The following is a 25,167-nucleotide window of genomic DNA, read 5'->3' on the forward strand; positions in this document are numbered from 1 at the left end:
ATCCAATTGAGCATCTGTGGGATGAGATGGAACAAGCTATTCGGAGTAGAGATCCACTACCAGCCAACTTGACACAACTGTGGGAAGCATTGGAGTCAACATGGGCCAGCATCCCTGTGGAATGCTTTCGACACCTTGTAGAGTCCATGCCCCGACGAATTGAGGCTGTTCTGAGGGCAAAAGGGGGTGCAACTCAATATTAGGAAGGTGTTCCTAATGTTTTGTACACTCAGTGTGTGTGTGTGTGTGTGTGTGTGTGTGTGTGTGTGTGTGTGTGTGTGTGTGTGTGTGTGTGTGTGTAGATATATATATGTATATATATATATCTGACACGACACTGCTTGCAAAAGGTATGTACAACATTAAAAATTTTTTAACTCTGATGCATATATATATATATTAATAGCTTGCATCACTCAATTTTCAAGGTGTGGTATCCGAAGCATAATCAACAAGTACAGAGAAACATCATCTGTAATTGACAAACCCAGGGCTGGAAGACTCAAAAAGCTGTCTACCAAGGATGAGCAATACTTGAAGATAATATCTTTAAGGAATAGAAAGAAGACAAGTGTTGAATTGACAACAGAACTGGCAGAAGGCACAGGTGTCATTGTCCATCAAATCAACAGTATGAAGGTCGCTCTTGAAATCAGGACTTAAAGGATGTGTTGCAGTAAGAATACCTCTGTTAAGAAAGGGGAACAAGACTAAAAGGCTCAAATATGCACAAGAACCCAGAAATCGGACAATGGTACAATGGTCAAAGGTGCTTTGGACTGTTGATGGATTGGGTCACAGAGCCTCATGAAATTCTTTTAAATTTTTTGAATTTTTTGTTTTAGTTTTCAGAAATTTAGTTTTATTACAGGTACACATTGATAAAACAACTCAAATAGATGTATATCAATAATAGTATAGTATACACAGAGTTCCACATTTTTGGTTTTTATCTTTAAAAAAAAATATTGTTCAGAGTTTATTTTACATATATAAAAATAGGGTAAAATAAAAGTAAAACATTGTTTTTAATTGAAACATTGGTAAAAAATTGGGGGAAAAAACTGCATAGCAGTTCTGGTTTCTGATTAAGTTTAATGTCCCTGGCATATATTATGAAGCAGAATCTGTTGAAGCCACATTTTCCCAAGTTAATTGGTACTTTGCGAACGTTTGGGCAATCGCTGTGCTGACATAAATTCTATCTACAGTAGGTATGAACATGACATCAACACAAAACAAGCCAGGTTATTTACCCTGAATTCATAAAAAGAAAAGAAAATTGAAAGAATTGGACGGTACAAACCATCAGGAGACATGTCAAAAATCACACTGAACATTTCCAGCAATGTGTTCCATACGTTTACCAACTAAAGCATCACCATTTTCTATCAAATATTTACAATTAAGATTGTCTGCGTTAGGCAGTATTTTAGCTGATGGACAGTCCTGTCGCATGAAGTCACCAATACACACCTCTCTGCAATAAGCAGTGGCTGTCCAATAAGTGCTCTGACAAACACACTAACACAGTCTTTCTGCGCTCTCTTTTACTAAAGCACTTGTAAAAGCTGCATAAATGGATTGCTTGTCTCTCAGTTCACTTTCTTGTTTTAGTTTAATGTGTCGCTTATTTTTCAGTATGTTCTTTTATTCTGTTAGTGCGAACATGCTTCAATGCAGCAGTATTTGTACGTTATTTGATCCTCTTGTAGCAATTCACTTGCTATAAAGTGGGTGTAAGTTTCACCCACCTGTCCCTTTAATTATGGACAGTAGCCTGGCCAGGTTAAACTCAATTTCCCATAGTTCCTTGCCTTCACCCTCTGTTCATCCTCTCCCCCCATTGGCTCATTCAGATATCCACTCCTCCAATCTCAGAGCTCCTGGAAGCCAGCTCTGGTATTAAACCTGGCTAGCTAGGCCAGGGAGGACTTCATTTACAAAAAAAAAGCATATTACTTAATTAACAGTGTAACTTTAACTATTTTAGATAAATACTGGTGCATCCATTTACTCTTTTCATAATCTTGTACTTTGTCTAAACCTTTCTTTTTTGTTTACACTGTTACTTGTTTAAGTTTAGTTGCTGTTCAAGGTCTGTTTAGGGTTTGTTTTTTGGTAGTGTGTTCAGTCTCCATTTGGTTCCTGATTCTCTGGATATTTTCCAAACGGCTGTTCACCACTCAACCCAGTACTACTCAACAGACTCACCATTTTCAACTATTGCTATTTTTTCATCAACCTTCATCCCTCATCATCAATACAGGACTCTGTTCGGGACTTCATTATTTGTTGGTGAGATTATTCCTTTTTTTGTTTGCTGTTTTTTTTTCTACTTTACTTTGATACTTTGGTTATTTGAATTTTGGTTTTGTTCTTTTGTTACTTTGGATTTCATGTGCATTGCTTCACTGGACTTGTTAGGCCTAAATTTCATTTATCATCCATTGCCATCAAGACTGTCTTTGTAATTGTTTTCCCTGTATAATTATTCATTCACCTTCATCTCTTTTGCCTGTCCGTGTGTTAGTTGTATATTGGTGTTGTGGGTGTGGGTGTGTGTGGGGGTTTATTGGAGGCCCACCAGACACCCCCTTCATTTCGCTTTAGTGTTAGTTTGTTTGGATGTTTAATTCACTTTACTTTCTTACTCACCTGTACCTTCCACTTAACAAAATGTTATCTGCAATAAGTTGTTGGCATTATATTTCATTTATTACATTACAGTTCACAACAATAAACTGTTTGTTCATGAAATTGACACCTTTGACGTCCCTGCTTTTGCTGTCTGTCACTCTTGCTGACTTAGTTAGTTATAGATATTGGGCCAGTAGCATCTCCTTAGGGAGGACAGTACAACTGCTTCTCAGTTGTGCGGAGTGATCGTTACACTCTGATGTCTAATCGTGCAGAGCTGCTTATTACAATGTCGTGGTCAAAATAAAACGTTAGTTTACCTACCGTAAACCTGGTTCCCTGAAAGAAAAGAACATCATTTATGGGATATACGCCTGCCTATTGGTAGTTGTCACCGAGCTCTTACTATCAAAGCTGCCAATAGGCTCTCCTTCCCTCAATGACCTCGGTCCAGCCTACTGAGGGAATAAAATCGTCACACAGGGAAGGATCTACCTCTTTTCGCGACGAGACTGTGATGACGACTGATGTGACCTCACAGCTGGTGGCCATCTTCTCTTTCAGTTCCTCAACCAGTTTATGAAACAGAGGAGGTTCCAAATACTGACTCATCGTCACATACTCCTGTCTGTCCGGCTGGGTTTACCACAGTGGACTTGCGGGATACTTATTTTCACGTCCCCATTCGTCCAGAGCACAGGAAATACCACCACTTCACCTTTCAAGGCAGTGTTTGAGTTTTCTGTGCTGCCGTTTGGCCTCTCCCTGACTCCCTGTACGTTCTCAAAGTGCGTAGACACTATCCTCGCCCGCTTGCGGCTGCAAGGGGTCAGTGTGATGAACTACCGCCACAACTGGTTGATCTGTTCCCAGTCACAGGAGGGAGTGGTGGCCCACACAGAGCTTGTGACGAAGCATCTGGTGAGGCTGGGCCTCGCCATCAACGATGCCAAGAGTCGGCTGACGCCGGTGCAGTGCACAATGTATGTGGGACTCCGGCTGGACTCCACTACGATGCATGCATACCTGTGGGATGACAGAGTAACAGCTTTCCAGCACCACCTCTTGTCTTGTGTCAGAAATTACTGGGTCTGATGGCTGCAGCGATATCAGCCATCAAGCTGGGCTTATTGCGCATGCGCCCGCTGCAAGCGTGACTCAATTCATTTAATCTGGTCAGCCTTATGGCTATTGGACGTGGTTGTGGTTACCTTGTAGAATTCTAGGGTGCATTCCACTAGGTTGCTGTATGTCTATAAGTGGAAATATTTCCAGGATTGGTGCCGGACTAACGGTCATGACCAAATCTCAGTCCCATGCCTGTCATCTTGCAGTTTCTGCAAGATCTGCTTGAGGCTGGTAGATCACCGTCCACACTGAAGGTATACCTAGTGGCGATTTCTGCTTGCCATACCCCCGTTGTCTCGGTGTCCCTTTTTTGGCTACCCGGTTTCTCCGAGGCACTCGGCGGTTGCGCCCTCTTAGGAGGGCTACTCTCCCCGAATGGACTCTTGAGGTTATACTGGATGCTCTCATGCTCTCTTTGAGCCTGTATACTCTATTGAGTTGAAGTATCTTTCTATGAAGACAGCCTTCCTCTTGGCTATCACCTCCGCAAAGCAGGTTAGTGAGCTGCAGGCGCTGTCTGTGCATAGTTCCTGTATGCGTATTTGGGATGATGGTAGCAGAGTGTCACTGCATGCAAACCCTGCTTTTCTCCCCAACCTTCCACTTGAATCAGTCTGTGGAACTGGAGTCCTTTCATCCTCCATCGTTTACTACAGAGGAGGATAGGAAGTTGAATTTCCTCTGCCCGGTTCGGGCATTGAGATGCTATGTGGATAGCACGAGAGCCTTGCGTCATTCTGACCAGCTCTTCGTCTGCCATGGGACACGAACCCTGGAACAGCCCCTTTCAAAGCAGAGACTGTCGCATTGATTGCAGACACAGTAGCGACTGCATATGATGGTGTTGGCTTACCCATGCCTGGGCAGGTAGCCACGCGTTCCACAAGAGGTGTGGATACGTCATGGGCCCTCTTTAGAGATGCCTCCATGGCTGAGATTTGTGATGCGGCTAGCTGGGCTACGCCATATACTTTTACCAGGTTCTATCGGCTTAACGCGATAGATCCCTGTGACAGAGATCGAATGACGTTTGGTGTTAGATCTCCTTCCTGACCTGTGAGGGCACTAGAAAGAAGGAACAAAGTAACCTTAAGCAAATGGCAAGACCATTTATTCTGTAGGGTAGTTGAAAGTCGGCCATTTAGGAAGGGGGCAGAGCTACGCCACCCAAGCTCACTGACCTGGACGGTAGACGGCATGGCAGCCGAGGATTGGAGGTTCGGATGCGCTCGTTAACCTAGGGGTCATGGGCGAGGGTATAAATAGGGGGCCTAGCTTCAGTGATCTGTTCCTTTGTAGATGGTTAGCAAACAAACCTAGAAGGAGCCTGTAATTTTGTAAAATAGAAGCCATGAGTGTTCTGTATATTCGTTTGTCTCGTAACACTGTTTTGTGTTGTTTATCTTTAAAGAATTCTAGCGTGATCTGGAGCTGTAGCCGCAGGCCAGCATTAACCCAGACATCAACACTCACCTTTTCACTTCAGAACTGTCTTTGCACCAGAGCACTTATCGGAGCTGTGTCTGTGTCTGTGTTTGTGTTTTGTGTGGGTGAGGAAAGACGGGACTTTCGGTTGCGGTTCAAACCCATGGGATTTTTACAAATGGGAGTGATACACGCCGCTGTACCACTTCCTTCATTATTATTTTTTACAGGTTGTTGCCACAAGGCTCTGGACATTATAACCATTAATAAACATCCCTGGACCCTGTGAATCATTTGTCTGTGTGATTAATCTGCACTGCACTCACCTGCACATATTTGCCACTTTGCCACCATCCCTCATGGGCACAAGGGTCCTTGAGGTTGCATGCTCGCACCGCTGACCTTTGGTTAGACAGGGCTAAGGCACCCCTCGTGTGCTGCCATTCTTCACTCTCTCATGACGGCTCTGCTATTCGTTTTTCCCATAAACGATGTTTGGTACCCATCTGCTAATTGAAAGGGAACGTTAGTTTACCTACCGTAACCCTGGTTCCCTGGAAGAGAAGATGGCCACCAGCCGTGAGGTCGCATCAGTCGTCATCACAGTCTCGTCGCGAAAAGAGGTAGATCCTTCCCTGTGTGATGATTTTATTCCCTCGGTAGGCTGGACCGAGGTCATTGAGGGAAGGAGAGCCTATTGGCAGCTTTGATAGTAAGGACTCCGTGACACCTACCAATACGCAGGCATATATACCATAAACAATGTTCTTCTCTTTCAGGGAACCAGGTTTACGGTAGGTAAACTAACATTTTATTTTGACCACGACATTGTAATAAGCAGCCCTGCACGATTAGATGTCAGAGGATCAAATAATGTGCAAATACTGCTGCACTGAATCATGTTTGCACTAACAGAATAAAAGAACATACTGAAAAATAAGCGACACATGAAACTAAAACAAGAAAGTGAACTGAGAGACAAGCAATCCATTTATGCAGCTTTTACAAGTGCTTTAGTAAAGGAGAGCGCAGAATTACTGTGTTAGTGTGTTTGTCAGAGCACTTATTGGACAGCCACTGCTTATTGCAGAGAGGTGTGTATTGGTGACTTCATGCGACAGGACTGTCCATCAGCTAAAATACTGCCTAACGCAGACAATCTTAATTGTAAATATTTGATAGAAAATGGTGATGCTTTAGTTGGTAAACGTATGGAACACATTGCTGGAAATGTTCAGTGTGATTTTTGACATGTCTCCTGATGGTTTGTACCGTCCAATTCTTTCAATTTTCTTTTCTTTTTATGAATTCAGGGTAAATAACCTGGCTTGTTTTGTGTTGATGTCATGTTCATACCTACTGTAGATAGAATTTATGTCAGCACAGCGATTGCCCAAATGTTCGCAAAGTACCAGCTAACTTGGGAAAATGTGGCTTCAACAGATTTTGCTTCATGATACATGCCAGGGACATTAAACTTAATCAGAAACCAGAACTGCTATGCAGTTTTTTCTCCCAATTTTTACCAATGTTTCAATTAAAAACAATGTTTTACTTTTATTTTACCCTATTTTTATGTATGTAAAATAAACTCTGAAACAGGAACCAACACAAAATAAACAAAGAGGTGGAGTTTGGTGAAGCTGAACGATTGTTACCTCTTAGCATTTAATAATTAAACAAGCAGAAAATAAAAGGTTGCAAGACAAACAAAACATAGGACACGAAAATTTAGCCAAAATAGAGATGAAACAAAACTGACTAACACTTAAACAAACAGTGGACTAACAGACAAACAAATGGTGAGTCAAAACAAACAGAAAAATAAAAGGTTGTAAGAACAAAACACAGGACTTTGCACTTTAGCCAAATAAATATACAAACAAAATGGACTACACCGATAAACTCAGAGAGCTGGTATTATTTACTATAACTATTACTATTACCTCCGTCTCCAATCCCATTCTCCACTCACCGAACGCACAACCCAGAGTGAGTGGAAACATGTTGCTTTTATGCAGCTGTACCGAGACTCGATTGCTAATCAATCATTCAGTTGGAGTCTCGGTACAATTACATGTGAATTAATAAAAGTGCAATTCCCCATGCTCACATATTACATTTTAACTGCACGTGAAGTGCTGTGCAATCCTCGTGCCTAAATACAAACACACATTTTAAACACTTGTGTTACACAGACCCATTTATATCCCATGTACCAATGACTATACACCGTTAACATACTACACGTAATATACAACACAAATCAATAGCCCAGGGGTGGGGCACTTTGCCACAGGTGCCTACAGTGGAAGTGCGTAACACGGAGAGTGCATGCAGTACTTGCACCGCGTGCACTGAGTACCGTGCAGTGCCAGGTACAATGTGCACAGAATAACGCACAGCATCGGTGCATTGCCTGGATTGGGTACTGTCAATGAGCACCGTGGTACAGAAGTAGCATGGGCCGAGCACGCACCGCGGTATTAGAAAACACCAGGTGCCTACTCTAACTGCGTGGTCACACACATGGGCAGCTTGTAGCATACAACAGGAGGACACAAAGGCCGAAGCCGCCGTGGGCGATTGGCAGCAATACAGCAAATCACAATACAATAATACAACAGTACAGATGGGGTAGAGTGCACTGTTTGTTCGATTGTAAGGTATATTTCAACTTAACAACTGGGCAGGCCCCAGTGAGGAACACATGGCTGGTTTGGCTGTAAGCAGCCACGCTGCAGCTAGTCATCTGCGCAAGCCCAGGGACACGCAGCACAATCAAAACAAGAAAGCCCAACCGGCAGCCCATAGGCGACTATCTCTAACTGACTGGACTAACTCAACAATGGGGACAGCCCTGGTGCAGTAATAGCGCTCTCCCAAGTAAAAAAGGGTGAAAAACACACACTCACTCTTTTAAATAATACTGCACAGGCAGTCGATTCACAGACGACAGACAGAAAGAAAGACAAGCAGCCTGACATGCGTAGCGGCAGCTTTCATAGTAAGAGCTCAGTTACACCTACCAACAGTAGGCATATATCCCATAAACAATGTTTGGTGGCCATCTTTGAATTGAAAAGGAACAGCGTTTTAATCAAAGTATTGTGTCTCTCCTAGAAAACAGTACTGGGAAAATATTGAATAATAGACATAAATCGGGTATAAATCAGTAAAAACGGAAACTCAGTTAAAAAAAAAAAAAAAAAAAAAAAAATCCTGCATTTTTTTGTGGGTAAAATTCGGAATAAACCGGAAACCGGTACATTAAGTATACAGTATATGTTTTACTCAATAATATCTATATATATATATATATATATATATATATATATATATATATATATATATATATATATATTATAAAAAATAATTTATTAAACATTATTTGATTTTTTTTTCTTTTTTACATTTTGACATAAACAGACCTCGCACAGAAAAATAATGTAGTTACCATAGTTTCTCATTAACGGCAGTAAAGGTAACAGAGATTCCCCTACTCTTTTTAATGAACTGTCTATTACAGTAAATACGTCCCATGCCCCCCCCCCCCCCCCCCCCCCCCCCCCCCCTCCTCCTCTCGTCTCTCTAATTGCATTCAATGTTCCAGCAGGCATCTATGCAAAATAGAAGCCAACTAGATCTGGAAGCAGAGTGGCTGTTTGCACTCAATCATTTATATATATATATATATATATATATATATATATATATATATAAATAAATGATTGAGTGCAAACAGCCACTCTGCTTCCAGATCTAGTTGGCTTCTATTTTGCATAGATGCCTGCTGGAACATTGAAGTGCTTAACTGTGAATTACATTTTAAAATCAATCAGTACACAAATACTGGCTTTTTCCCTTAACATTGTAATCTCAACGAATCTGATAACATAAAAATCTACTTAAACATACTTTCTGACGCTGGTCTAGAGACAAGGAAAGTCATGTCTGTGACAGGACACTGTAAAGAAGGCTCAATTCGCAGCTACTGGACAGCAAATCAATAGGGAAGGCACGATTGGTCCATAATTCTATTATTGGCTGGATCCAAACAACACCCTCTCTCAAAACCAGCCTGTCAAACTCCCAACTCTGTTTCAGTTCTTTCCGCACCAGCCAAACTGAATCCACCTGCCTACTTGAATGATGCTGCGTCTCCAACAAGTTTCGACTCAGACTCAATACTACACAGACTATTCCACAATTGTACATGTCCAGATAAATTATAATAAGACAGAGTAAGACCCCAATAAATAAGTATGTTAGCAATAATAATATAATAATAATAATAATAATAATAATAATAATAATAATAACAACATTTTATTTACATTTATGTTGTTTTTCTTTTCTAATTATGTTAGGGACAATTTTCCTCAGCAGAATGTTAGCTGGCGAAATATCAGAAATTCAAGGTAAATATAGGCTTTAAAGTTTTTGTTAAAGAGAAAATAAAGAAATAAATCATTTTCTAATAGTGATAGAGGCCTCTCGATGTGGGCTCTACCGTGTGGTAGATGACCTTGACTTTCATTAGAGCCCTCGCCAACGGCATCAATCGCTTAAATTTACACTGCCTTACTATTGTGGGGCTGTCATAATTGCACATACAGCAATCTACCCATTAAAAAAAAAAAAAAAAAATCCTGTTGTCCTGGGATCCTTCGATTGCACACATGCGTAGCTATGCGCACCAACACAGAATAGGAACCTCTACATAAATCGTAAAGGGACCTATTCTGTCACCGTGTGTGATCTGTGATGCCAACAACTACATCACATATGTGTATGCAAACTATTGTTGCTCTGCTCATGACTTGTTTATCCTCGTTAATTCGCAGGTGGCAGCTGTGTTTCAGTGGGATGACAGTCTGAGAGGCTGATTGATAGGGGACAACGAGTAAGCGGTGGCTACTGTGATCGCTGCTCAACCCCACGACCCTGGTCAAACAGAGGTATAACCATACCTTTAAATGAACTCGTAGTGTAATTAAGCGAACATTTGGAATCCTCAAAATGAGATTCCGATGTTTGGATGTCTCTGCGGGATCACTACAGTACACTCCTGAGAAGGTTAGCAATATCATCCTGGCTTCTTGTGTTTCAGATAACATATTTCTCTGTAATGGATGTGATGTTGAACTTACAGAGGAAAGATTACAGGGTTTGAGGGAAGCAGATGCTGAACTTGATGCCCCAGTGGTGGAGGCTGCAGATGCAGAAAGTGCCAGGCAAGTCAGACAAAGCCTTATAGATTACTTTGTTTTATTTCGTAAGTATTCACTCTCCATCTCCAGGCTGCCAAAAATAAAAATTGAAGCCTTGCTTGCGGGGCTTGGTCATCCTCCTCACTTGGGCAGCTGGACATTTTTTTTTTGCGCTTTTGTCTCCTCCTTTTTTGTCGTTTGCTATTGCAGATGCACAGGTGCTCTTAAAGGGAATGTTGAATCCTTATTGGTTGTAACCTTACTCCCCCCACTGTGCTTTGATTGGTTGGACACATGATTCGCTATTTAATGTGATAGCCCACACACAAGACCCGACTTCTAAACCACTTATTTGTGCGCTGTCGTGGTGGTTCGCTAACGCTGTCATTTTTGCCCGAGCGGACGCGGATGCGCACATATTTGTTAAATAGGGCTCTTAGTCTATTTCAAAGCTCTTTTCAAAATGGCTGCTCTAATGTACCGGGGTTTTAGATCACTGCAGGAAGAGTGATAAACACAAAAAAAAACATAGCAAGTGCTGTGGCTTTTCTGTACCGTACCACATCATGGATCATTATTGCTATGTTACCCTGTTTGACAATGTGGGCAATAATTCTTACACTGTCAGTGCACTAGAGCGGCCATTTTGAAAAGAGTTTTGAAACAGACTTTAAAGTTATAAATGAAAAAAGGAAAGAACAGTGACAGGTACGTTATTTAAATAGTTGTAGCAACACGTGGGGACGTGTAAAGCTATATTTTTAAAGAAGGGTCATTAGCTTCCTGAGGAATTAGAAGAGAAGCTTTTACAATTTCAGCATTTCTAACAAAGAGTACCAGCTTAGACAGATCGGAAATGCTGATCAGACTCCCGTATTTTAGGAGTAATTACGACTGGAAATGATAAGCCGCAATTCTCTGTAATGCTCGGTGTAACAACAGACGGTAGGAACTGCCTTCATACATCGTTTTCTTATATGCGTAACTGAGGTTGTATCTTTGTAAATGCACCTTTATTTGATGTTTTATTTTTTCCTCAAATTGAGGGTGGGAAATTTGGTCTGCGTCTTAAATTGGAGACTGTACAGTACAGGACATGTATCATCTCAAATGTTTTTTCAATGGTGTCCTGTTGGGTAATAGTGGTATTGCATACTGAACACCTATGCACTGGTCATACATCTATTGCAATACCATGGTAGCACATCAGTAACATACACTGTATATCAGTGCCCCCTTGACCAGACCCATAGTGTTGTCATGGCTGACAATAGTATAACAAGTGAACTGCTGTTTCAATTAAGTGCACGGTAAGGCGAAAAAACTAAACGTCTTTGGAAGACTGAGGACAGGACATTTGGCTTGCTAGAGCTGAACTTGTTGATTCATACAACCATGAAATATTCTGAGTTGGAGAGTATTTTAATCCCACAAACCCAGATTAAAAATTTTAATCCCACAAACCCAGAATCCAAAATGCTGAAAAGGCCTCCTCTCGCCTGAAGGTTGCTAAACCTTCTAAAGTAATAAGCAATCCTGTTTTGCTGTGTGAAGCCCTGGATTTAGGAATTTATTTTTGACTTTAAGTGGCAGAATTCCCAATTGGAAAGGGCTTAGGCTGTCACCTCTGCAGATTCACACAGAAATCACTGAGGATTTACGAAGCACAGAATGTATCCGCCACACACCTGCTCTGGCTGGTACAGACACACTAAAAATAATGCAGACAGTTTCCTGGGGGTCAGGTGGCGTTGTGAGGAAATATGAAAGTCAAACAAGTGCAGGCTGCTTTCTCATGCTAAATGCGTACTACATTATGTTTTAATGTTTTCGGGTTGTTCTTTTTTCCCTCATAAAATCTTTTTAAAATGATGCTTAAATTGATTGTTGGTATTGTAGATGTTTAACCTTAGTATTGTGTCATTTCTCCTAATACTATAATGCAGTGGTTTAGGTTCTTAGAAGAAACTTTAGCATTAAAATGATTATACGCAACAATTCCCCAGCAAATGTAAACAAAGTGGGCTCCAATAATCTCAATGGTACCTGGGTCTGGGCCCTCGTCAGATTGCTATAAGGTAGCAGCAATCGCTAGGGGTGAAATCCACACATGAATACTGTGGCTCTTCATTCCAAGTAATTACATCAGAGAAAAGCCTATCAAACTGCCAGGCTAATTTAGAGAGTTTGTTTACAGTTGAGAGGGAGAGCTGCTTAAAATCATGTTTAATATTTTTCTTACTGTTTTACTGTTAATCTTTGTCCTCTAATTGTTATAACTGTAAATAGAAATGAAAAATTTGGCAAAATATTTTTTCGGAATTGAAGTTATTAACTTATATTTATTACAACTTTATTTACTACAGTTTACTATAATGTGTACAATTCTAAATATTGAAAATTGCCAAAATGCCTTCACAATAACCTGGCCTACTTGAATGCTTGTGGCTGACTAGACTTCCCCTGCCTGCTTCCATATTCAGTGTGCCCGCCTGCTCCGGATGCCTCGTCCCTCATGACTCCAATGAAGCCTTTGACGTATGTTCTTTTATTTGCTTGCAATCTGTGAAATCATCTCAGCTTGCTGGGTTGAAATATCAGGGAGACAGATGAAGATATGCTGTGACAGGTTCAAGGAGTAGAAAACTCAGGGCTGACCACAGTGTACAACACCCCTAATCATTGCAGGGATTAAAGTGAAATAAACTAGAGGAACCGACAGGTGTCTTGGAACAACAAGATCAATGAGGAACCCAACACACACTGCAAGACACTGGTAGCCCAGAGTAGGACAGCTTCATGATCCTTCTCAGATTAGAATGTATAATTAGGGCAGGCCACACAGTCATCTCTCTGAATCCAGAACACAGCTTCATTAGCAGGCAGGCTGAGTACACAACATCGGTACCATCCAGTATACAGCCCAGCCAGATATTTCACTAAATATTTTACTAAAAATGTTAGATTTTACTACAGATTAACTAATAAAAAATCTATGTGTTCTTTGACCAACTGCTATAAGGTTGTGGTATTTCAGATGTCTGGTTTACAGAAGGACTGTGGCATACAGTATTTAGGCTTGCTCATTTTCAACATGTATTTTTCAGGGGCTCACAAATCACTCACCTTTTTTTAAGCCTTTGGATACTAGTTGTTCCACCCCACTCAGAAACCACTCTGAAACTGAAAGTGACTAAACCTGTTTCATGGTGTTCCAATTAAGAAAAGTTGAGTGATTTATTAAAACATTTATCTTGTAGGGGAACAAGCCTAAAATTACTGTATATTTTACTGTGTGCACGCATATACATGCTTGCACACACTGACAGACATATACGCACAAACAATAGGATCCTGATTCTCAGCAGAAAAGTAATTGATGAACTGAAAATTAATAATGAGCAGACTTAAGACCTTGTCTCCTCATGGACAAAGCATCCTGTTAGGATTGGAACTTTCAGACTTTCCGGCTGGAGCAACAACATCAGCTGGGCTGGCTACCTGGCTATCATATTACAGTATATGAAATGTATATGTATCCTCCACATTGGGCATTACCAGGCATTATGGATGGTTTGGGTAATGGGTCCCGGCCGAGCCGAATGCCTGGTAATTCCAGATGTGGAGGCTCTTATTGCTTTTCTACTTCAATGTTACAGCACAAATAATTATCACTTTAATTTATTATAACTGTACAGTACTCTCCGGCTAAGAGAACACCCCTCGGGAACCAAGGAAGTAGTTCTTATAACCAAAGTGTTCTCTAAGACGGAGTTAGCCACCTGACACAATATGAATCAATAAATGAATAAATAAATACATATGTATTATTTGTCATGACATACGTGCATCAACATATGAAATTAACTGAATAAGTAAAAGGCAAGTGTATGTTAATAAACTATTATAATAATAAAGTAACGGACAAACTAACATTAATAAAACTAAAGCAAAACAACACAGTGAATAAGCTTGAATTGCTATGTGCTGTGAAATTAGCTGGCGGGTGTGTTTCGGGTTATCACAATGGCTGATGCAAAAGTAATGGGTGTTACTTATAGTTAACTTAACATTAATAAACTTATTGTTAAACTAAATTTACACAGCACCCCTATACACGTTACAAAATGCAGCAGCAACATACAAGACATGCACATTATTTAACAGAATGGTGAAGCAACTCGCCAGAATGGGAAACATCAAACTGCTTGGAGACTTCTGTCTGATTCAAGTTTTTTTCAAGAGCTTGAACAAGTTCCAACTTTGTGTAGCAAGAGAAACAGCGGCTCATTTTGTTGTTTGTTTACATTCAACACGTCATGCTGTAACCTGCTTGTGAGTCACTAGCCTTTTTGAATTGAACATATTAAAAGATTTTTTTTGAGTGTCATTTTCTAAAGGACTTGCTTTATGCAGAGTGAGGGTTAATCTTCATCCACTGACCAAACGCTGTGAAGGGTGTCAGCTGAGTCGACACAGAGCTGCTTCTTTCAATTAAATGACTTAGATAACAGTGGCAACTCCATTAGTGAAGGACCATCATTATTGAACACAATTGGTGGGCTTGAATGACCTCAATTACTCCACATAAAAGCAAGCTCTGAAACATGTAATTAAGATTTTTCTTTTTAATAGACACATTGCCGATGATACTGTCTGCCTTCCAGTGCTGTTCATTTTTTTGGAAACTCATTTTTTGACTTGGAAAGTAGAGTTCATGATTATTTCCTTTCTGGTGTTCAAAGCATTCAGTTATTTTTATACTAATTATCCTGTTGGAGCCAGTTATGCTTCATTTCCACTGCAGGCCTGGGCTGGCAATGGATGCTGCAATGGAAAGCATGTGTATATTCCGCACAGCAAACATTCACTGTTTCAGGATTTCAGAGTCAGCCCAGATTGCTAAAAGAGTTTTTGTTTCTTTGTTCTCCCACATGCCACCACAATTATCTTTTTTAGCCAAACTCTCTTCGACAGCCATTGTACTGTGACAAAAGGTTGAAATGTGTTGCTCTGTTTCCCTGCTGGCTTCTTATACAGCCCATGCCTCCCTGCTATGTCATGATGTGGCCAGGGCCGATGATGCCACAGTGGAAACAGGGTATGAATCATTTAGACTCCAACCCAGCTGTATGAATTGTTTAGACACCAGCCCAGCTGTATGAATCGTATAGACCCCAGCCCAGCTGTATAAACCATTTAGACCCCAGCCCAGCTGTATGAATCGTTTAGACCCCAGCCCAGCTGTATGAATCGTTTAGACCCCAGCCCAGCTGTATGAATCATTTAGACCACAGCCCAGCTGTATGAATCATTTAGACCCCAGCCCAGCTGTATAAATCATTTCAACCCCAGCCCAGTTGTATGAATCATTTAGACACCAGCCCAGCTGTACGAATCATTTAGATCCTAGCCCAGCTGTATGAACCATTTAGACATTTTTTAGTTTTAATTTCATCACACCCAGTTGCTCTCCTCATGGCAGGATAAAAACACATCTGTGCATGTGTAGCCAGTCAAGAGAGCGCTGTGCAGATGTTCCACTACTGTATGTAGATAAGATCCAGCAGGTTTCTCATTTGTTTGTTGCTGGACTGCATTTAGTTTTTTTTATGCAACCGCCAAGGTGAAGAGCATTCTGCTTTATTGTAATTTTTGGTGTATTTTGGATGGGACTGTGTTAAGCAATTGTGTTAATAAGTAACTTTTAAAAAGGGTTTATTATGGCAAATATAGAACCAACACTGCTCCAGTAGGAGGCGCTTGTATCTAATAAATACCCAGGGCAAGATTAATACTATTAAATGAAATCTTGAAACTAATTTGATCGCCGTTAACAGGATGAGCCAATAGCCAGACCATGCCACTGGGAGGGATATTTATTAGGTACCACCATATCCTACTGGAGTAGTGCCGGCTCTACACTATGGTTTTATCTTTAACTACAATATATTTTCCTGTTGCAGTTAGTTATTGTCCCCTTTTTCTTCTTTATTTTTCACTGTAGTATGTTACTGTTGTTTAAGCATACCAGTAGAATGCTTCCCCAATGGCCATAGCTGTGTCTCAATGTTACTAATAACATTTCTGACTAAAAAGCTTTCCTAATCTAGCTCCATATGTCCCACAGTAAGACCTACTATACTATAGCCAACACATCATCTTTTTCTTAGGACAGTGACTCAAATCTCAAGTTAGTCCAAATAGTTTTATGAGAAAATCACATGATGTCACTGTGCTATATGGTTGGAAGTAGTAACTGTATCACTTTGTCCTAGTTTCCAAGGTCAAGCGTTCATGTGATCCCTAAGCAACCCCAATTTCATATTGTACAGCTCACCTGGCCTGCATTTCAGGTGATCTGGCTTCTCTCATATCTCAGCTTCAGGTGTTGGAAAGAATTTTCAGAATGCAGAGCCTGACAGGGGTTATCAGATGTGGAGACTGTAGTGCTGAAAAACAGTCCATTACAGAGGCATTTAGACTCACGCTACAAGACTTCTTATCTCCGAACAAGAAGCAGTAAAAAGAAATCGGAGGGCCATGTCACTTGTAGGTGATTGTGAGGTGATTTAGCTATTAGTGGCACTAAAGCTAGCTGGAGAATGATAAAGACAAGGAAGAAAATGAAGCCACATGCTTTCCAATTCGGGAACACAGTTGGGGAAGCTGCTAGTTCTAATAAGAGGTAAGAATATAACATGTAATTCTATGACTTTTGCTGTCAGAGGAGTAATCTTTTTGGATTTGCTGTATCTGTTGAACTTAAAACATAATCAGGCTACTATTTAAAAAACTTAATTTATCAAAAGTTGACACGTGTTGTTTAGAGTGTCTTATTGTATGTCATCATGTACAATTTCGGTTTTAGATGCTCCAACTGTGCTCTTATAATAAGACACCCTACACACTATGTATTCACTTACAAACTAAGGATCTCTTAAACACAAATTCCTTTCAGAGTGAGCCACATGCATGAGGTGACATCTGTACACAGGGTAAGAGTGAGTCACATGCATGAGATGACATCTGTACACAGGGTAAGAGTCACATGCATGAGATGGCATCTGTACACCCTGGAAATGAACTGTTAGGCCAGCCCTTCCAAAGACTTTTCCTTTCTTTACTTTGTGCCCTCACAGGTAGGGAGGGAGATTTCTAACCAGAACTCATTATATTTCTGTCACATATCCCACCGCTCAGAGTCGAGCCGAAGGAACACTCGGCTGAATCTATCTTTCCCATTACTCCCCCCTCCCGGGAAAAATAATCTGCATTTTGATGGTCCTTCCCCGCACAGTGTACCATGTGGTACATGAAGGGCTGCAATGCCAGATACCATCAAGTTTTTTCGGCATTGCTGTCCTTTATCATGCTTAACCACTTGAGTGGGGTGTGGTCTGTGAGTGCCCCAGCAGGTTTTATCGTAAAGTGTGAGTAGCCCATTTAATGGCCAAACATTCCTTTTCGACTACAGAGTAGTTGCGTTCCCAAGGTAGCATTTTTTTACTGATGTACAGTATCAGGTGTTTTACTCCCATCTACCTTTTGGGACAAGAGAGCACCCAAAACTACATCCGATGCATCAGTGTGGAGGATGAATCTCTTGGTGAAATCTGGTGTGATAAGAGTGGGGACCTGGCAAAGTCTATGCTTAATAGTATCAAACACCCCCTGCCACTCAGCTGACCACTTAATTAAATTTGGATACTCTTTTTAGTGAGTTCAACAAGGGTTAACGAGTCTGGTATACTCTGGGATAAAGAGGTGGTAATAACTGGCTAATCCCAGTAGTGACCTTACCTGAGTCTTGGTTTTGGGGATCGCCGAGTCAACCAAAGCCTGGATTTTGGTGACTACAGGTTTCACCCTTCCTTTCGCCATTAAAAATCCCAAATATTGAGTCTCTGTTTTGGCAAACACACATTTTCTCAAGTTAGCTGTCAGCCGGGCTACCCTTAGAGACTGAAGGACGGCTGCAATCTTTGCCAGGTGGAGCTGTAAATAACCACGTCATCAATATACACTGCTGCATATTCATAATGTGGGAATAAAACCTGGTCCATCAGTCTCTGAAAGGTAGCGGGCACACCATGTAGCCCAAACGGCATGGTTTTAAAGTGAAACAACCCTTCTGGTGTTGAAAATGTGGTTTTCTATCTAGAACTGTGGGTTAAGGGGATCTGCCAGTATTCCTTTGTCAGGTCCAGAGTGGAGATAAATCTTGCTATTCCCAGTCTATCTATAAGTTTGTCGACCCAAGGCATAGCGTACCCATCGAACTTGGCAATAGCTTTTACTTTCCTGAAATCTACACAGAAGAAGTTGGTGCCGCCTTTCTTGGCCACTATAACAATAGGACTGCACCACTTGCTCCTGGAAGATTCAATCACCCCAAGCTCGAGCATGTCCCATACCTCTTTGTGAATGCCACTTCATCAACTTTCTGGGATCTGGTACAGTCTCTTTCACCCGGTGATACCAGGTGGAGAGATAATGTCATATTCAACCAAATTAGTTCTGCTGCGCAAGTCAGAAAAAACATCTCTGAACCACTCAATAAGCTTAAGCAGCTCCCGTTGCTGATCTGGAACCAATTGTTACCTGAATCACTCTTTATATTGCCTGGGGCTATAAACAAGACCCCCCTTGCCTGCCAGGGATTTAATAAATTTATATGATAAATTTCACATTCATTACTGCAATCGGGCTGTCTAATTTCATAATTCACCTTTCCTATAGCCTGAATCACTTTATATGGCCCCTGCCATTTAGCACACAACTTTGATTCTGATGAGGGACGTAGCAGCATTACCTAGTCTCCAGGTCGAAAGATTCGAATTAGTGCATTTTTGTTGTAATGCTGCTGTCGTCGGTGCTGAGCTGATCTGAGGTTGTCCTGGGCCAAACGACCGACCAAATCTAGGCAATCCCTTAGTAGGAGCACATGCTTCAATACATTTTTGGACGAGCCTTTGTGATCCTTCCACCCCTCTCTCAACAAATCGAGGATGCTGTGGAACTCTGCGGCACCTTTCTCGCTGCATAAAGGAGGTAGGGAAGAAGCGATGCCCAATGTTTTTGCTCTTGTGTTACAAATCATCTCAGCATCGACTTCAAAGTCTGATAAAAACGTTACCAAACTGTCCGTCTGTGGATAATAAACAGATGTCCTGATGGGGCGTATTTTTAATATTTTAAATACCTGCGGTAATGTTTTAGACAGAAATTTGTTCTGTGATCAGTCAAGATCTCTTTTGGTATCCCTACTCTAGCCATAATCTGTACCAACTTGGTGGCTATTGCAGATCTCAATGGAAGTGCCTGTGGGTATTGCGTTGCTTAATCTAGCAATACTAATATATGCGTATACCCAGAGTCAGAAGGTAGCAAATGGGGTGGAGATAATCGGCATTTTACCCGACGCAACTCGTTAGCAGTCTGGGCGTGTGGCTACATATTTCAACACATCGGTATAAAGACCTACCCAATAGTCAATATCCGCTCCCTTGTCTTGTCAGCTCCGAGGTGCTCCGCAAAAGGGATATCATGAGCCAGACTCATGACCTCAATCCGACAGGGGGAACGAATAATTGTATTACAGGCTGTCCTATGTCTGCGGCTAGATTTACCCTATACAGTAATTGCCCCTTGATACTGAAGTGTGGATATACTAACGTCACAGCACCATCAACATGCTTACCTTCAATGACCAGACCTGCTCCCAAGCATGCACTAGAGACAGGTCATTGTGTTGGCCCCACACTATGTCTGTGCTTGAGTACCACATGTCCAGTGTATTGAGAGGGACCGGAGTAGCATCTGCCCTGGATGGCCCAGTAACCTCGCCCTCTCGGTCACATTACGTTCTGACTCCTTTTGACTGGAGTTTTTTACCATTCAAGAACTCTCCCACCAGACCCTAATCTTGTCACGGAAAATAGGGGAAAACATTTCAGCTTGAAAAGGAAACAAATCACCAATTTGTTCCCTTTTCTTTTTTTCTTTACCATGTTTTGTGTGGCTGAGAATAGCATTATTTGCATCAATTCTTTGAATTTTGGCCAGTCTCAGCCCAGAATAACTGGGTGTGGTAACCTTTCCGCCACCCCTACTATGAGGTGACATTTTATCGGTCCTACCGATAAGTATACTTTTAGGGTGGGGTATGCCACCATGTCTCCATGGGTACAGGAGATGGCCACCTGACCTCATGGCCGCTATGACACACCGCCCAGGAGAGCTGTCCTAATTAAGGTTTGCTCATAGCCCATGTCCACTAATGCATAGGTTTTCACATTACTTAAAACCACATCAATCATACAAGGCCCCTCCCGACCACTTTCCCCGCTCTTACCTATCTCAGGTGCCCAATTACATGTGGATATGTCACACTCCATGGCAGCGGGGCATGATCTTGCCAGATATCCCAGTTGGTTGCACCTAAAACAAGTCAGGGGGACAGGGAACAATCTGAAGAATCTGTCCCACTGTTGGTATGATCCGGGCAAAAACTAGGGAGTCCTCGAAGTTTTCAGCCAGTTTCATTGCTTCCTCTAGGGTATGGGGGTTGTGGCGTCATATCCAAGCGTGGGTATCAAGAGCGACCACATGGCAGAACTGTTCCATCACTGTTGCTTCCCTCATTTGTACCATGGTTTTATTCTTGGGGATCAGCCAGTGCACAATGTGGTCACACAACCACACTGCAACTACCCGGAGGCGTGTCTCCGGGGATTTTTGGTACTCCCTAAACCGTGCCCGATGGGTTTCTGCCGTTATGTTGAGGCAGCGGAGGTCGCTTATCGTCTGGTAGGCTGCCTGAGCTTCCCAAATCTGGCAGGGTTCCAGCTGGCTTGCCTAGAAGTCCCACGGCCAAGCCGTGGTAGGTAGCCAGCCGCTCAAATGCCACCAAGTACACCTCTGGGTTGTCCTCCGCCGACATCTTCATTGATGGAGCTTTCGGTGCCGACATTACTGGTGCTGCGGTAGGAGCTGGCTCTGTGGAAAGTTCCTCCCTTCTTATCTCCTTTACGTCCCATCTGCTTTCCAGTGCCTCCAGCAGCTCTGCCAGTGTATTGCGATCCATCCCGTGTCTGACACCATGTGTGGCAAAGTGGCTGGTGATTGTGAGCAGGTTCACAGGTAATGCAGTGCAGGAGTTATCACAGCAGAAGTGATGCAGTGCAAGAGTAATCACAGCAAAGGTGATGCAGTGCAGGAGTTATCACAGCAGAGGTGATGCAGTGCAGGGGTAATCACAGCAGAGGTGATGCAGTGCAAAAGCTATCACAGCAGAGGTGATTCAGTGCAGGAGTAATCACAGCAGAGGTGATGCAGTGCAGGAGTAATCACAGCAGAAGTGATGCAGTGCAGGAGTAATCACAGCAGAGCTGATGCAGTGCAGGGGTAATCACAGCAGAGGTGATGCAGTGCAAAAGCTATCACAGCAAAGGTGATGCAGTGCAGGAGTAATCACAGCAGAGGTGATGCAGTGCAGGAGTAATCACAGCAGAGGTGATTCAGTGCAGGAGTAATCACAGCAGAGGTGATGCAGTGCAAGAGTATTCACAGCAGAGGTGATGCAGTGCAGGGGGAATCACAGCAGAGGTGATGCAGTGCAGGAGGAATCACAGCAGAGGTGTTGTAGTGCAGGAGTCATCACAGCAGAAGTGATGCAAAGCAAGAGTAATCACAGCAGAGGTGATGCAGTGCAGGAGTAATCACAGCAGAGGTGATGCAGTGCAGGAGTAATCACAGCAGAGGTGATGCAATGCAGGAGTAATGACAGCAGAGGTGATGCAGTGCAAGAGCAATCACAGCAGAGGCGATGCAGTGCAGAAGTAATCAGAGCAGAGGTGATGCAGTGCAGGAGTAATCACAGCAGAGGTGATGCAGTGCAGGAGTAATCACAGCAGAGGTGATGCAGTGCAGGGGTAATCACAACAGAGGTGATGCAGTGCAAGAGCAATCATAGCAGAGGCGATGCAGTGCAGAAGTAATCAGAGCAGAGGTGATGCAGTGCAGGAGTAATCACAGCAGAGGTGATGCCGTGCAGGAGTAATCACAGCAAAGGTGTTGTAGTGCAAGAGTAATCACAACAGAGGTGTTGTAGTGCAAGAGTAATCACAGCAGAAGTGATGCAGTGCAAGAGTAATCACAGCAAAGGTGTTGTAGTGCAGGAGTAATCACAACAGAGGTGTTGTAGTGCAAGAGTAATCACAGCAGTAGTGATGCAGTGCAGGAGTAATCACAGCAGTAGTGATGCAGTCTAGGAGTAATCACAGCAGCGGTGATGCAGTGCAGGGTTAATCACAGCAGTGGTGATGCAGTGTAGGAGTAATCACAGCAGTGGTGATGCAGTGTAGGAATAATCACAGCAGAGGTGATGCAGTGCAGGAGTAATCACAGCAGAGGTGTTGTAGTGCAGGAGTAATCACAGCAGTGGTGATGCAGTCTAGGAGTAATCACAGCAGAGGTGATGCAGTGTAGGAATAATCACAGCAGAGGTGATGCAGTGCAGGAGTAATCACAGCAGAGGTGATGCAGTGAAGGAGTAATCACAGCAGAGGTGATGCAGTGCAGGAGTAATCACAGCAGAGGTGATGCAGTGCAGGAGTAATCGCAGCATAGGTGATGCAGTGCAAGACTAATCACAGCAGAGGTGATACAGTTCAGAAGTAATCACAGCAGAGGTGATGCAGTGCAGGAGTAATCACAGCAGAGGTGATGCAGTGCAGGAGTTATCACAGCAGAGTTGATGCAGTGCAGGAGTAATTACAGCAGAGGTGATGCGGTGCAGGAGTAATCACAAACAATTGTAATCCAGTTTGGAATGTGTGTTTATTAATTCTAATCCAGATCTGGTCACCAAACAATAGACCCCAGCAATACACAACGATGTGTAATGCACGGAGAAGACAAAACAGTTTATATCCCAAACAATAAACACAAATTATCCACCCCACAATAATACTGGACACGGTCACCAGTCCTGCGTGCGTGCAGTCATGTTCGTGGTGGGTGATAAACAGGTTATTTGGTGACTGTACTGCAGTGCTGATCCGTCTTGTGCTGGCCCAAGGCGACAGCTCTGGATATCTATTAGCTGTCTGTTGGTTTACAAACACCGACAGTTACTAACAGACAAAACAAACAAACAAAACACTTACGAATATTTTTAGTTCTCATTTATTTTAAGCAGTCGTTACTGCGGCTGTCACAGTCCTTCCAGGTTATGGTCAAAACCCAAGCGAAGGAAAAGAATAACGATTCTCTGGCCCATTTATGCTATCACACATGATCCCTTGGTAAGCGATTGCAGTTGCCTTTATTGCTTGCAGCTGCTACCTCATTTACCTTCCAGGTCAATACACTCCTGCAAAGGAGTCTGGGCTTCTTTCTAGATTGACCGACTTCCTGACCCTGGAAATGAACTGTCAGTTCAGCCCGTCCAAAGACTTTCCCTTTGGCTACTTCGTGCCCTCACAGGTCGGGAGGGATATGTCTCTGTGACACGTGGTGTCCTGCGTGGGATAACAGCACCTCCAAGCATCAGACCAGGAGAGGTGTTTTGTCAAAAAAAAAAAACACAACAGCAATAACAAAAAAATAAATAAATAAGTAAATACAAATAAAACATGGAAGGCTGGGACTGGAGAGATGGCTGCCAGGACCTAGAGGAGTTCTTTGGTGGTATGGAGGACCAGGGCTGGTGCCTTGCCTATGGGGAGTACGGGCACCCTGTGGTGTGCTGCCCCTACCAGGAAGGAGAGGAGGAACTGGCGCAGGAGAGGAAGGTGAGGAGGTGGCAGAGAAGGGGAAAGGGGAAGAGGAAGGCAGAGGTCCCACCACTGTCTCCAGAGCTGCACCAGTCCCCTGCAAGTGAGGGAGAGCCGCACCAGTCCCCTGTAACAAGGGTAGACTACTTGTCGCTCCCACCTCTGTCGCCAGGAGACTACACGCCGCTCCCATCTCCACCACCAGGAGACTACACGCCTCCACCACCTCCACCGGCAGGCGCAGAGCAGCAGGAGCTGCCTCTGCCTCCTCCACCTTCACTGGCCAGAGACTACACGCCTCCGCCACCTCCATCGACAGGACCAGAGCAGCAGGAGCTGCCTCTTCCTCCGCCACTAGCAGAGGGTGAATGCCTGCTGGGTCCCTGTCCACCAGCAGAGGGTGAATGTCTGCTGGGTCCTTGTCCATCAGCACAGGGTGAATACTTGCTGGTATCACTTCCCCCACCAGGAGAGGGTGCCCCAGGATGCCTGCCTCGCTTCGCCCAAGGATTCCTGCCTCACTTCATCCAAGGATGCCTGCCTCGCTTCATCCAAGGATGCCTGTCTCGCTTCATCCAAGGATGCCTGCCTCGCTTCGCCCAAGGATGCTTGCCTCGCTAAATCCAAGGATGCCCGACTCGCTTTGCCCAAGGATGCCTATCTTGCTTTGCCCAAGGATGTCTCCGCATCGCCTGGGGTTGCTAGTCGCTCCGCATCGCCTGGGGTGGCCCGCCACTCAGCATCGCCTGGGGTCGCTGGGACTGCTTTGCCTGGGGTTGCCAGCCACTTCGCATCGCCTGGGGTTGCCAGCCGCTCCGCATCGCCAGGGGCTGCCTGTTGCTCCACATCGCAGCAGGAAATACTGTGGCTGGAACCCCACCAAGGGGAGCTGCCTGCCACAAGGAAGGGGGAGGAGGTCTGGAGACCACCAACCCCAGCACTAGTTTCGCTGCCGGAGATGGTGGGGGAGGTCAGGAGAC

The sequence above is a fragment of the Polyodon spathula genome, chromosome 24 (genome assembly GCF_017654505.1).
Source record: "Polyodon spathula isolate WHYD16114869_AA chromosome 24, ASM1765450v1, whole genome shotgun sequence".
Classification (NCBI taxonomy): domain Eukaryota; kingdom Metazoa; phylum Chordata; class Actinopteri; order Acipenseriformes; family Polyodontidae; genus Polyodon; species Polyodon spathula.